We start from the raw sequence: 14139 nt of genomic DNA, 5'->3' as shown, positions 1-14139 counted from the left end.
TGTACGATGAAAATCAGTGGGATACGATAATCTGTACGATAAAATACGATAATTTTAAACACGCGGTACGATATTTTAGGCTTGTCGACCTGGCAACGCTGCTCAGCTGGTTTGCGGTCTTCTTAGTTAATGCCATAGTTTCCAGGCCATATGTCGCTACCGGTAATATGCAGGCATCGAAAACTTTCCTTTTAAGGTTTATTGGGATGTCGTTATTCCTGAATATTTTTTTCAATTATTGCAATAATTTATTACAAAATAATTATACATTTTAGAATATATATAAACTAACTACGATCACAGTTGGTTACACTATTTCCTGGAGATTTATCTTCTGCAGAGCTTGAAGTGATTTCTTCATCTGTTTTCTTCTGATCTTCGCTGGAAATAACTAATGAGGTTGAACAATTAATGCCAAACAATTTTTAATAATAATAATAATAAACGCAATTTATTGACCCAAGGGCCAAATGGCCATCGACAGTATTAGTCCTACAGCCAGGTAAATTTACAATAACTGAAATATGAGATTAAACAATGTTTGTAGATAAATAGTTTGGAGATTTAACATTTGGACGGAAAGCAAAAAAAAAAAAAAAAACATTATATTATAGTGGTGAATCAACTAGATTTCGAAGTGGTAATCATTGATTGGCATCTTCAGTGGGCAGGACTGTCTCTGAACTCCTCAAGATGTTCTCTGATGGTCTTTAGAGGATATTTTGCTCTGGGCATGGAATGCTGGTTTCGTTGGATTAAATGTGGTTCCAGGATTTCCCAGTTGTTCGGCCTTTGGGCAAATTTCATGGACAGCTTCCTGATTCTGTCTGCTATAGGCTCAACCTTAAGCAACTTATACAGCAATGGGTTTGGAGGATTGTGTAACGGATTATTCGGATGGCGAATTTTGGTTATTTTTCTCATTGCTGTTGTTTCTGCCGTTTCAAGTGGTCTAATGGTTGGTCTCCTGCAGCCCAAGTAAAGGTTGTGCCCATAATCCATAAGAGGTCTGCATATACTTTTGTAGATAATGGCTGCAGTCTGTCTGTTAATGCCCTTATCCTTGTAGGTAAGACTGCGGAATATTTCAGCTCTGGAAATTACCCTTTTTTTAACTGAATTACTGTGGTATTTGAAATTCAGCTTTTGGTCCAATTGAAATCCTAGATATTTTAGGTTAGCTTTAGGCTGTATGTTGTGCTGGAAGATTGTGATGCTTGGCGAATAACTCGTAATTTTATGATTGAATATTATTAACTCAGTCTTAAGGGGGTTCAATTGTAGTTTCCATTTCTTCAGCCATTCAATTGTAGCCTCTATTAATTCTTGTAGAGCATTAATAACTTGTGGTAGGGTTCGTTTGTGGGCAACTAAGGCTGTATCGTCAGCGAACTGGAGAACGTATTGGTGGAAGTCAACGATTGAAGCGGGCATATCATGGCAGTAGATTTTATACAGAAGAGGTGACAGTGGTGAACCCTGAGGAAGACCTTTTTCGATGGTGAACGTTTGAGATTTGTTGTTCCCTATTTTTACCCTTAACTTTCTGGCAGTGAGGAATTCCTTTATGATTTCAATCATATATGTGGGTACATCGAGTTTGTACAGCTTGTAGAGTAACCCCTTGTACCATACACTGTCAAACGCCTTTTGGATATCTAAAAACAAAGCAGCGGATTTCAGGTTGTTCAGTTTGGCAGTTTGTACATTTGATGACAAAATTGTAAGTGGATGGAGGGTAGAGCAGTGCTCTCTGAAACCAAACTGGTGAATAGGAATGCGCCCTGCAATTGCTTCAGATAGTTTGAATTTCACGGTTTTTTCAAATAATTTTCCGATTGTTGGCAGTAGCGTTATTGGCCTGTAGTTGTTTATTTTCTTGGGGTTACTATTGGATTTGTGAATGACTATAATATCTCCTATTTTCCATTCTGGTGGGAAGTATTGTTTGTTTAGACAAAACTGAAAGATAGATATTATGAAAAGGTGGACTTCAAGACTTAAATTTTTTACCACCCTCCATGATATAGAGTCAGGACCTGGAGCTGTATTTTTTTGACTGTGAAGGATGTTAAAGTATTCTTCTTGGTTGACCATGTTATTGCTTGTTTCTTCGGAATTTTTCCTGAAAAATTTTTCATTCCAGTCGTTTACCATGGAGTCAGTGCATCTATCAAAGTTGTCCTGTTGCGTACCATTATAAAATTTTGAAAAATGTTCTCCGAACAACTCTGCTTGTTGAGCATCGGTGTTATAAGTTATTCCATTTTCCTCAATAGTTTTAATACGAGGAGCTTTTTTGTATCCAGATAGTTTTTTTATTTCTTGAAAAAAACGTTTTCCTTGACAGTTATTAATTTCTTCGCATGCAGCCAGCCATTTGTTTTGTTTATAATCTTGGATAAGCCTGTGAATGTTCTTATTGTATCTGTTTATGTGTGTTTTGAATTCTGGTTGTGGATTACACTTGTATTCACGGTACATTCTTCTTCTAATTTTAATCAATCGAATGATGAAGGGCGGGAGTTCATGTGCATGGTAGATGATAGGCTTTTTCGGAGTGTTATCCAATGTGCTGATTTCCAAGGTTTTTAGAAAATCAGAAATCACATTCCTGTCAAGTGGCTGGTCACTGACATCTTCGATAAATTTTTCCATACATGTGTTTATCTTTTTTATGTTGGACTTATGGAAATTGTAGTGGAGATCGTCATTTATTGAATTGTTCAGTGTTACCTGAAGTTTAAATATAATAGCTTGATGGTCTGCCCCCAGGTCTGGAATGACGTCGATTGTCTTCAGGCAATTATCAAGAGAGTTTGAATATATAATACGGTCTGGCGTGCTGTCGTTGTTATTAGGCATCAGGAAGGTTGGAGGAGTTTTCGCCATTATGCAGTTAGAATTTTTCAGGAAATCCTTGAGCTTTTTGTGTTTCGCTGCAGTGTTTAAATTGAGGTCGCCGATTATGATGCAGTATTGGTATCTAACTGCCATATTGAGAATAGTTTCCTCTATTTCGCCATTGGGATGAACATACAGTAAGAAGACATGTAATTCCTCGTTTTTCAGTGGAAAAATTATATGTAGCACTTCGTTCAAAGGATTTCTGATAAGGGGACCATTGCACTTTTTCATATTGAGAGAAGAATGCGACATTGCCAGGCTACCACCTCTGGTATTTAGATTAGTTATATTGCCATCATGTTTTATAATGTCCCAGTTCCTGTAACTTATTTCATGTTGAGGTTTAGTTTTAGTTTCAACAAACAGTGCCGACTTGATGTTGTATTTTTCAATAGTATTATTGATGAGGTATTTTTTGGGTAGGTAGCTATTTACATTGCAATAGATGAAATCCACTTCACAATCGAACGTTCCGGCTCATATTTTGATGGACTGTCTCAGTCGGGGAATTAGGCTCGTCGAGGTCTAAATCAAACATAAGTATGTAGACCCAGTTGTTTCCAACGAAGGTGAGGGCTGTGTCAACATTATACTCAGAGATGAATTTTTTCTTCAATTTTTCAATTAGATTTTCTCTATTCGAGTTTTTAGGGTTGTTCAATTTTGAAATATAAGTGTTGACAATTGTATCGTGAATGGTAACTGGAGCGTGAATTCTTGACTTTTTACAGATTTTTGGGTCGATTTGGTTGCTTCTTTTGTTTAGTGTTTTTACTGGTAGATTGGGAATGCCTTCAATGGGTTGAGTGGGGCGCTTAGGGCACTTGAAAGACCAGGCCTGATGATCTGTTGAGCCACAGCCGTTGCATTTTGGGGGGAGATTTGATTTGCACTTATTTGTAGAATGTTCCTCATTGCATTTCAAACATTTGGTGGGTTCGGTGCAATCTTTGGTGCAGTGTGTGTACTGCAAGCATTTGCTGCAAGGGAGCGGTGCTGGATCTGGAGCATTGCTTGGGTATGCTGGATAATGTCTGCTTTTGTAGAAAACACCCTCAGATAGAATTTTCTCGTAAGTGTTAATGTTTCCGGTGATAATTCGTATTAAGGATGTTGGTGTGTTAGTTTGCTTGGAAATGATTCGCTTGCAATATCTGAACTCGTAGTTTGCTTTTTTCAAGTGGTTGTTTAATTCTTCATCATTGATTTCTTTTTCAACTCTCGCAATTACACAGGAGTAATTTGGAAGTGGAAGGGATCTTTCCTTGTTCCTTTGGATGTAGGGTGTAGCGGTGGAATATTCGTTAATTTTCTTACTGTTTTTCATTTTCTTGAGCGTTTCTTCAATAATTGCTTTTGGGGTATCTGTTTTGAGTAAAAATCCTTTTTTCGTTTTCAGAATTGTATCCTTATTTTGCGGTCTTTCCTTTTCCCATATATCCGCCATTTGGATTCTGGTATTGATATTGGTGTCTGTATTTATATAGTAGAGTGAATTGTATTTTTTGTTAATTATGTCTTTCATTGTTTCAGAAGTAAGTGAGTTATTATTCTTATGTTGTTCATTCAAGTTTATATTTTGATGAATTGTAATGTTTGGCACTTGTTCATTCATTGTTTGGTTTGTAGTTCTGGTCTCTTTAGTATTTTGAGTTGCATTTTTATTGGATGGAAATCCCTTAAATGGGCCATATTCTTCTTTATCACTACCTGTGATTTTGTTTACTCTGGCAATGTTTATGTTTTGAGTTGATTGCGGGCGCACACGTGTGACATCATTGGAATTCCCAGTTGTATTATCCTGATAAGCGACTTGTGTTGATTCATCCTTTCCCACAGATGGAAATGCGAGTTTTTTTGATTGTTGTTGTGTTGGCGAGTTAGGATTTTTTTCTCTTTTCCTTTTGTGATGAACTGATCTCCATTCCCCATTATCATCAATCTCCATTTCAGAGTATTCACCATCACTTGAAGAATTCATGACGGGTTTTATATTGATTTAGTGCGAAAATAAAATACTTTCAATTAATTTTCCGATAAACGCTGTGATAGACGACCGATCGCGGCAGATGCTACACATGGAATGAAACAATTTTTAATATTCATTAATTTCAGGTTTGAGAACTGTTACGGATCAATCCAAATTACATTTAAAAGTTATTCTAGTGGACTGTATTATTTATGTAATTATTAATAGGATTGCTCCGCCACACAAGTTTGTGAATTATCCGATACAAAGGAAATGAAATTCGCTTTATTTCTGAGATTTGAGAGGAAATACCACCCGGAACAGTCAGCAATAAGAAGGAAAATTCTAACAGGAAAAGGACTCACCTGGTCTCCGTTGATTCTCTGACTTTCCACCTTGAAAACTTAAACTAAACAATCTTCTTCACTTAACTATGATGTGTCCTCTCACGAAGCTGTTAACTACTTAAAAACTAATTGAGTTTTTGTGTGAAACTGCGATTTTTTCCTTATTCAGGATTAGCGAAAAACCATTGAATATTACAGTGCGTAACGTCCGTTGTGGATGCGGAAAACCAAGTGTGCTAAAATTGTGGAGGGGATGGGAAAGTCAGGATCTGAGAAGGGATTTCAATATGGAGATAATTCCTCTCAAATCCTCGTACTCCGTCAATTCAAAAACAACCCGCGAAAATTTGATTCAATATCGAACATACCCCCCACCCAAAAGAGTTATTTTGTGAACAAAAAATAAACAAAGTATCTTTTTACATTGAAAAATGAAAAAAAATAAAACCAAGACCCCGGCACACTAATTCATCGAAAACGTTTGATCGAAAAAAAAAAGAAAAAAAATTATTGTGGAATACAATCCTTCCTCTGAATTCTGGAATTATTCAGAAAGAAAAATCATTTAGGCATCTACTGGGAGTAGAATAACCTTGTTAGTGGGTCTTGTTACAATACCCTTCAGCACCCGCGGCACGTTATCCCTACCCGAAATGAGTTCCCGAATAATACCTACCCAATGGCCATTCAGCCATAGGACATATATACAGGATATAAGGACTTCGAAAAGTCTTGTTGTTTCAGCTGTTTACAGCAATGTAATCCTGAAAATTAAAATATCTGTTTGAATAAATGCATAGGTCTAGTAAAAGTAGAATCATTTTTATCCCATTCTTCACTTCCACTAGATGTTATATTTTCCTTTACTACTATGACTCCATTTGGCCTCAATGCTTTCTTGCATTTGCTTAAACATATCTTCAAGTCAGGATCTGTTAGATGGCCTAGGACCCACTGCATCCAAATAACGTCATATTTCCTTTCATCAGGTTCAAAAGACTGCAATCCAGTAGAATATAAATTCCCAATTTTTTCATCTGCTTGACTTCCAATATATGCCTTGGCTTTGTTTAGAAAATTGCCATTTTGTTCTACTAAGTCAATAAACTTATATTTATTTATTTATTTATCTATCAACAAATGCTTGGTCACTCTACCGATTCCAGCTCCACAATCCAAAGCATAATCGTTGCCTGGTGGATTGTTCGAACGAAATGATTGTTTGAGAAGTAATTTTGAAGCATTAATGTCTTTTTGAGAAATAGATGAGAATCCTCCTAGCATTCCATCAACTGTAGCTGGTATTTCTGCCCAATATTCTTGAGCATTTCTGTAAAAATCATTATAGCTAATATACAGGGTGTTTCCTAAACATGCGGCAAAAATTCAGGGGGTTGTTCCTTGGACTATTCTAAGAATATTTTGTCCTTTGATGATTTTTGAAAAACCTATTTGTTTCGAAGATATAGGGAAAACAAAATTTCAGATAATAACATTTTATTATGAAAAATTACATGAAAATTCAACTCAACCTACAAAAACTGTTGAAAATGACCACCTCTAGCCAGCATACAAGCATCCAATCTTCTCCTCATTGACTGCCGAACCCTTCATAATAGTCAAAGATAAAATGTTAATTGCTAATACATCACAAAACGAATTCAAATGAAAACCGTGTTTAATCTGTATTCCTTTACCATCTGCACTTATCAATTTTTAGTCAAAAAACTGGCCGTTTTTAGTAATTGGAATGTTGTTAAACAAATTCAAAAATAAATTGTACCTACTTAGTAAACACAGTGCGGTACGCATTTTTATTTAAACTATTATTAATTTTAAAAATATGAAAAATGTTGTTCGCCCTGTATCTTCGAAACAAAGAGGTTTTTCAAAAATCATCCAAGGACAAAACATGCTTAAAATAGTCCAAGGAACAACCCCCTGAATTTTTGCCGCATGTTTAGGAAACACCCTGTATATTTCATCTTTCCAAAAGCCATCCAAGTTAGCCTGATTCTTCTTTTTATCTCTGCTGTTTGATTTTCTTTGCCGATTCTTATTGAGTGTCCTAAATATACAGGGTGTTTCCTAAACATGCGGCAAAAATTCAGGGGGTTGTTCCTTGGACTATTTTAAGCATGTTTTGTCCTTGGATGATTTTTGCAGGGCCCCCGCAACCGCGCGTTCAACGCGTGCACCGCACGCGGGCGCCACTCTTAAGGGGCGCCAAAATCTCTTATAGACCGCATGAAAATCCGAAAGACCAAAGGTTTTTGAAAAAAATTTTTTTTTAATTTTTCAACAATTTTAAACGTCCAAAGACATCTTTTACACATCCAAACAAGTTCCCGAACGTCACAATCCCTATAAAATAACCTCGGCCACAGATTGCATTTATACGATTCTTTTCGAGTAAACAAATCATAAATAATCATCCCTTTGTCGGTACGGGATTTCTTTATGGACCACCTTGCACCGGACACCATTTCTTCGATCATCACTAAAATGCATATGGTACACATAAACAATCATAAATACCGAAGCGATAGCTTTTAGCCAGGGGAATTACTGAAACTTTCGCCACCATCTGTAGGAAAAATACTACATGTTACAGAGAATTTCTGAAACTACCAAAATCTGCTTGCTATGTTATAACAGCAGAAACCTATCCAAAGAATAGTTATTTTGTTTCGAAACGTTTAGGGGTTGAGGTCAAGACGCAAAAAATTAAAATACTCAGATAATTGGAAAGATTTGTATTTTGTGTAATTGTGGTTTGTTTTACTGTTTTTTGTTGTGATTAAATTAAATTTTATGAAATGGTAAGTACCTATCCACATACAGTATTAGCATTTCTATTAGTCTATAAAATTCGATATTTTTTTTTCTGTTTAAAATGGTGCACATCCTAAATTAGCCCATACCTATATACTATAATATTATTTTTATTTGCTTCAAATAGGGAAGTATTGTTTGTAATCGTGAAAAAATTGAATCGACTTTGATATTTTGAATTTGTTACCTGGGGCCCAGGGCCCCCGCAACCGCGCGTTCAACGCGTGCACCGCACGCGGGCGCCACTCTTAAGGGGCGCCAAAATCTCTTATAGACCGCATGAAAATCCGAAAGACCAAAGGTTTTTGAAAAAGTTTTTTTTTATTTTTTCAACAATTTTAAACGTGCAAAGACATCTTTTACACATCCAAACAAGTTCCCGAACGTCACAATCCCTATAAAATAACCTCGGCCACAGATTGCAATTATACGATTCTTTTCGAGTAAACAAATCATAAATAATCATCCCTTTGTCGGTACGGGATTTCTTTATGGACCACCTTGCACCGGACGGCTGGCACCATTTCTTCGATCATCACTAAAACGCATAAACAATCATAAATACCGAAGCGATAGCTTTTAGGCAGTGGAATTACTGAAACTTTTGCCACCATCTGTAGGAAAAATACTACATGTTACAGAGAATTTCTGAAACTACCAAAATCTGCTTGCTATGCTATAACAGCAGAAACCTATCCAAAGAATAGTTATTTTGTTTCGAAACGTTTAGGGGTTGAGGTCAAGACGCAAAAAATTAAAATACTCAGATAATTGGAAAGATTTGTATTTTGTGTAATTGTGGTTTGTTTTACTGTTTCTTGTTGTGATTAAATTAAATTTTATGAAATGGTAAGTACCTATCCACATACAGTATTAGCATTTCTATTAGTATATAAAATTCGATATTTTTTTTTTCTGTTTAAAATGGTGCACATCCTAAATTAGCCCATACCTATATACTATAATATTATTTTTATTTGCTTCAAATAGGGAAGTATTGTTTGTTATCGTGAAAAAATTGAATCGACTTTGATATTTTGAATTTGTTACTTGGGGCCACCATCATATTATACTTAATTTTTTTTTTTAATATGCACCCTGGATCTGTATTATTTATTTGATGTTCGTAGCCGTTTGACATTCTAAAAAATTATATTTCATCTTTGCCAAAAATTAATTATTATAACAGGAACAGGGTATGTGCTTCAGGTCGGTCTTTACTTATTATTATTATTAATATTAACTCCGTTTAGGTTTAAAGGCTCGGATTTAAGGTTTAAATTCATAAAAATGAAAACATACGGGTTATTCTCAAAGGGATGGCGCAAAGTAAATCATGGGTGAATGTCCTTACCAATTTTGGATCAAGTTTTTCTAAAATTCTAGGAGCCAGACAAGAGAAAACGACCTTCTGGTGCAAAATTTCGAGAGCAAAAAAAAGCTAGACTTCAACAAAGGGAGAAGATGGCTGGGAGTATGGAATAATATTTAATAATTATTAATAATAATATTAATATTTTAATATAATATTATGAATAAATTAAAGAAGAATAAAGCTCAGGTTTTGAAAACTCTGCAGTTTCATTACAAAATTAAAATAAAATGCTGTTTTGATCGAATGCTTGAATTAAATAATGAAACATTAAAAAAATGTATTATGCAACAACTGACAGCATAAAGTTCTTAAGGCATTCAATAAAGGTTGCTGATAGTTTTTTAAACCCTTCTACAAATAAATTCCTAACAAAAACTGAAACATTTTTTGCCGATTATCCTGCGACGTTTTTCTCCACTTTCCCCCTTTAAGGGGCGCCAAAATATTTTCGGCACGCGGGCGTTGATGACCCTTGCGGGGGCCCTGCTGGGGCCACCATCATATTATACTTAATTTTTTTTTTAATATGCACCCTGGATCTGTATTATTTATTTGATGTTCGTAGCCGTTTGACATTCTAAAAAAATTATATTTCACCTTTGCCAAAAATTAATTATTATAACAGGAACATGGTATGTGCTTCAGATCGGTCTTAACTTATTATTATTATTAATATTAACTCCGTTTAGGTTTAAAGGCTCGGATTTAAGGTTTAAATTCATAAAAATGAAAACATACGGGTTATTCTCAAAGGGATGGCGCAAAGTTAATCATGGGTGAATGTCCTTACCAATTTTGGATCAAGTTTTTCTTAAATTCTAGGAGCCATACAAGAGAAAACGACCTTCTGGTGCAAAATTTCGAGAGCAAAAAAAAAGCTAGACTTCAACAAAGGGAGAAGATGGCTGGGAGTATGGAATAATATTTAATAATTATTAATAATAATATTAATATTTTAATATAATATTATGAATAATTTAAAGAAGAATAAAGCTCAGGTTTTGAAAAATTAAAATAAAATGCGGTTTTGATCGAATACTTGGATAAAATAATGAAACATTCAAAAAATGTATTATGCAACAACTGACAGCATAAAGTTCTTAAGGCATTCAATAAAGGTTGCTGATAGTTTTTTTAACCCTTCTACAAATAAATTCCTAACAAAAACTGAAACATTTTTTGCCGATTATCCTGCGACGTTTTTCTCCACTTCCCCCCTTTTTGGGGCGCCAAAATATTTTTGGCACGCAAGCGTTGATGACCCTTGCGGGGTCCCTGGATTTTTGAAAAACCTCTTTTTTTTTTTTTTTTGAAAGGGTTCGGCAGTCAATGAGGAGAAGATTGGATGCTTGTATGCTGGCTAGAGGTGGTCATTTTCAACAGTTTTTGTAGGTTGAGTTGAATTTTCATGTAATTTTTCATAATAAAATGTTATTATCTGAAATTTTGTTTCCCCTATATCTTCGAAACGAATAGGTTTTTCAAAAATCATCAAAGGACAAAATATTCTTAGAATAGTCCAAGGAACAACCCCCTGAATTTTTGCCGCATGTTTAGGAAACACCCTGTATATATTCTTCTACATTTTCAAGTTGTGTGCCGTCAATGTTTATGTGTTCTGTGGAGTTGTTGATAAGTTTGGTCTTCGAAACATTAATTTTCGAACCGACTTTTTTCAGAGCATCAATAAGTTGTTTTAACATCTCGCTCAATTCCTGCATGTTGCTACTTATTAGGACGATGTCATCGGCAAAACGAAGATGTTAGATGATTTAATTAGGATCAGTTTTAATTGATGAATAATAGAAACTATTCGATCTATAATTACCTATCAAAACTTAAAAAAGTTTAATTTTCACCTAAATCTGATACTGAATCCAGATTCAAACCAAAATGTAGAATTCAAACTGAATACGGGCCGTTACGGCAACGAGCGTTCACCGCTTGGCAAGCGCGTTCCATGTGAACGGTATCCAATATCCAGCGCTCATTCAAACGCGCGTAGACCGCTTGTCATGTGAACGTGCTCGCAGGTTCAAGTTTGTTAATAATAATAACAATCTTTATTTCAGAAGGTTCTCATTTACAAAAAAAGAACAAATGAAACAGTGTCAAAAACTCTTTATATAAAAAAAATTCTGTATTTTAGAGGATTCCAGTTGAATTAAATGATCATGTATGTATTTTCTGAAATTTTCCTCCATTTGAATATTTGCTGGCAACGCATTGAAGAATCTCAGGTATATATCTTCTAGTTTTTTCGTATAAGTATGATAATTATAAATATAAAGCACCTTTCGTCATAACTGATCAGCATTTTGTCATATCATTATTCATGTTGCCTCCAAAATTGTGTATATATTACAGGGGTTCAACCACGAACAAGCACTGTTTTCGACCTCCAACTAGAATTTTTGAATGGGATAAAGCAATTGAAGCAGTTCATTCCAGCAAATATTAATATGAACAGTAAAATATGTTGGGACCATATCAGTGAGGACAATTTTTTCAATACACCTAAAACAAGACTTTTACCTTCAACCCTGCTAGATTTTCCAAATTATGCACTGCTTTCAGATCAGAATAATTTAATTAATTGTGTGCCGAGTACTAGTTTAACAGATTCAAGTTCAGATAGGGTCAGAAATAACCAACCGAATACTGATACTGTTTCCCTTTTCGTGAAGAAAAAACCAGGCATTTTAAATCAAATTAATATCAAGGAAGAGGGTCATTTAACAAAGAGAATTTTTTTTATATTAGTACCTAAATGTCAAAGAGAGCAGTTGTGTCGATTTAAGGAAACGGAGCTATATTTTCACATCATATTGTTCTATTGCTATTACCTTATATACTTTCAATGAAAGTCTCTTCAGGATCGCCATTAATTTTTCACTTTGTTCCAGGTTTCAAAAGGCTTATGTTGAAGTTCTGCCAAAGAATTGAAGATTCCAATTCTAAATCAATCCTTCGATTTCCTGGATTTTTGTCAGTAATCACAAAAATAATTATTTTATTGTCAATCTTCAAATGAAATGTTTCCTTCTTTAATAGTTAAGTGGTATAATACGATATATATAATTTGATTCAATTATTTCATTAAATTCTGTTCACAAATATCAATTTGTATAATTATGTGCAATAAAAAGTATTTCAAAATTCGTTGAGTATTATTACTTATGTAAAAATTGAGTTGGATGCAAAACCTCACTGAAATATTGAAAAAACTGTAATTGATATTACAGTTTTTTCAGTGCAGGTTTTCATTCAAATTGTGAAATTGTTTGCGCCTAATGCGCAGAATCATAAGGACGCCTCAATCACGCTTATTAATTTCACCACTGACTACTGAGTTGTTACTCTTTCTTTCATTTTTCTATGGTGGACTGGGTTGGACCATAGACCTAATATCCATTGATATTAGGTATCAATATGAGTAGTTTTAAGTAACCTAGTTATATAAATTTATTTTTAGAAACATTTTATGTAAATTCAGTTATCTCTTAATAAATAAATAAAATTGGATATGCGACTTTCTGTGGTATTCCTAAAAATATTCAATACATTAGCATTTGTAATATTTTGTTGGGACTGTATGATTGAAGGGTAACGTGAAATGATCAATTCGGATAAGTAAAAAAAAATTTCAACTGAAGTTTATTAGTCATGCAAATAACATGTAACATTTTTATTATGTGACCAGCATTTAAAACTTCTTCACCTTCATAAACACCTCTAGAAATGTTTGTACCTTTAAGATACCCCAAGTATTCTACTAAACTCAGTCTTGCCATTTGGACCTAAAAAAGGTACTATTAGAATCCTGTAGTATAATAATGTTGAATGAACCGTTCACATATTATATGCACACGATTGTTATTCGTCATTTTTCGAAGTCTTCCATCCTTGCATAACTTTCAATATCACTAGACTGAACTGAAATAAATGATGATATCTACCGGCTTTACCTAAAATGAAAATATTATATACACAGTAACACACTTGTTCACTATAGAAGACTGAAAAGTTTTTATATTTATTGTAAAATCAAATTTTAATAACGCAAATACACACACAACTAATACAACAAAACACTCCAATGTCAACATTTATAGTTCTACGTTTGCTCACCTTGGCGCTGCATTCTTAATGTCAGATGCCTATACCTTCATTGTTATTAGGTCTATGGGTTGGACACACACACCCTATTGAGAAAAGCTTTAAATAAGGGGGATTTTGCTGGAATTGCCGCAAAACTTCAGATATGAAGAAGGCACCTAAAGAAGAAGATTGCTAATTAATTCATTAGGGAGATTGTCCCTCCCAGAGTTTTTGTTCCAGGAAGGATTTCCAATATTATGATATTTTTCAAAATCCGAAATATTAATCATATCTATATGAGTTTCATCTGACGAAGGACCAGCACCATCAACAAACAATTCTGTTTTGATATTATCCGACTATTTTAAATTCTATTTTGTCTTAATTACTCTATTGGTAATTGCAGAAATACCAGAAGTAGAAAGTTCATCGTCAAAATTTATGTCAGTATTGCACACCGCAGGCTCGAAGGAAACTTTGGGTTTCTTTATATTTCGGATAAACATATCCAAAGTGTTTTGACGACTACGTTTGCTTATATGTAGTAATGGGAGAAAAAGATGATTTGATAACGAAGTTTGAACCAAATTACTCAACATAATACC

The 14139-nt window shown here is 34.4% G+C and overlaps 1 long non-coding RNA gene and 1 pseudogene across 1 annotated transcript; both read right to left on the bottom strand.

The window, feature by feature from the left end:
* Positions 1–3299: 3299 nt before the first annotated feature.
* LOC123673426 lies at positions 3300–11154 on the bottom strand (annotated as a pseudogene).
* Positions 11155–13063: 1909 nt separating this feature from the next.
* On the bottom strand, positions 13064–13501 carry LOC123672983. Its single transcript, XR_006746399.1, has 2 exons — positions 13290–13501; positions 13064–13233 (listed from the first exon to the last, which is right to left on the bottom strand). It is a non-coding gene; the product is annotated as an uncharacterized LOC123672983 (long non-coding RNA).
* Positions 13502–14139: the final 638 nt, after the last annotated feature.

The sequence above is a fragment of the Harmonia axyridis genome, chromosome 2 (genome assembly GCF_914767665.1).
Source record: "Harmonia axyridis chromosome 2, icHarAxyr1.1, whole genome shotgun sequence".
NCBI lineage: Eukaryota > Metazoa > Arthropoda > Insecta > Coleoptera > Coccinellidae > Harmonia > Harmonia axyridis.
The sequence above is the reverse complement of the archived record's forward strand: the minus strand, read 5'-3'. Positions and strand labels throughout refer to the sequence as shown.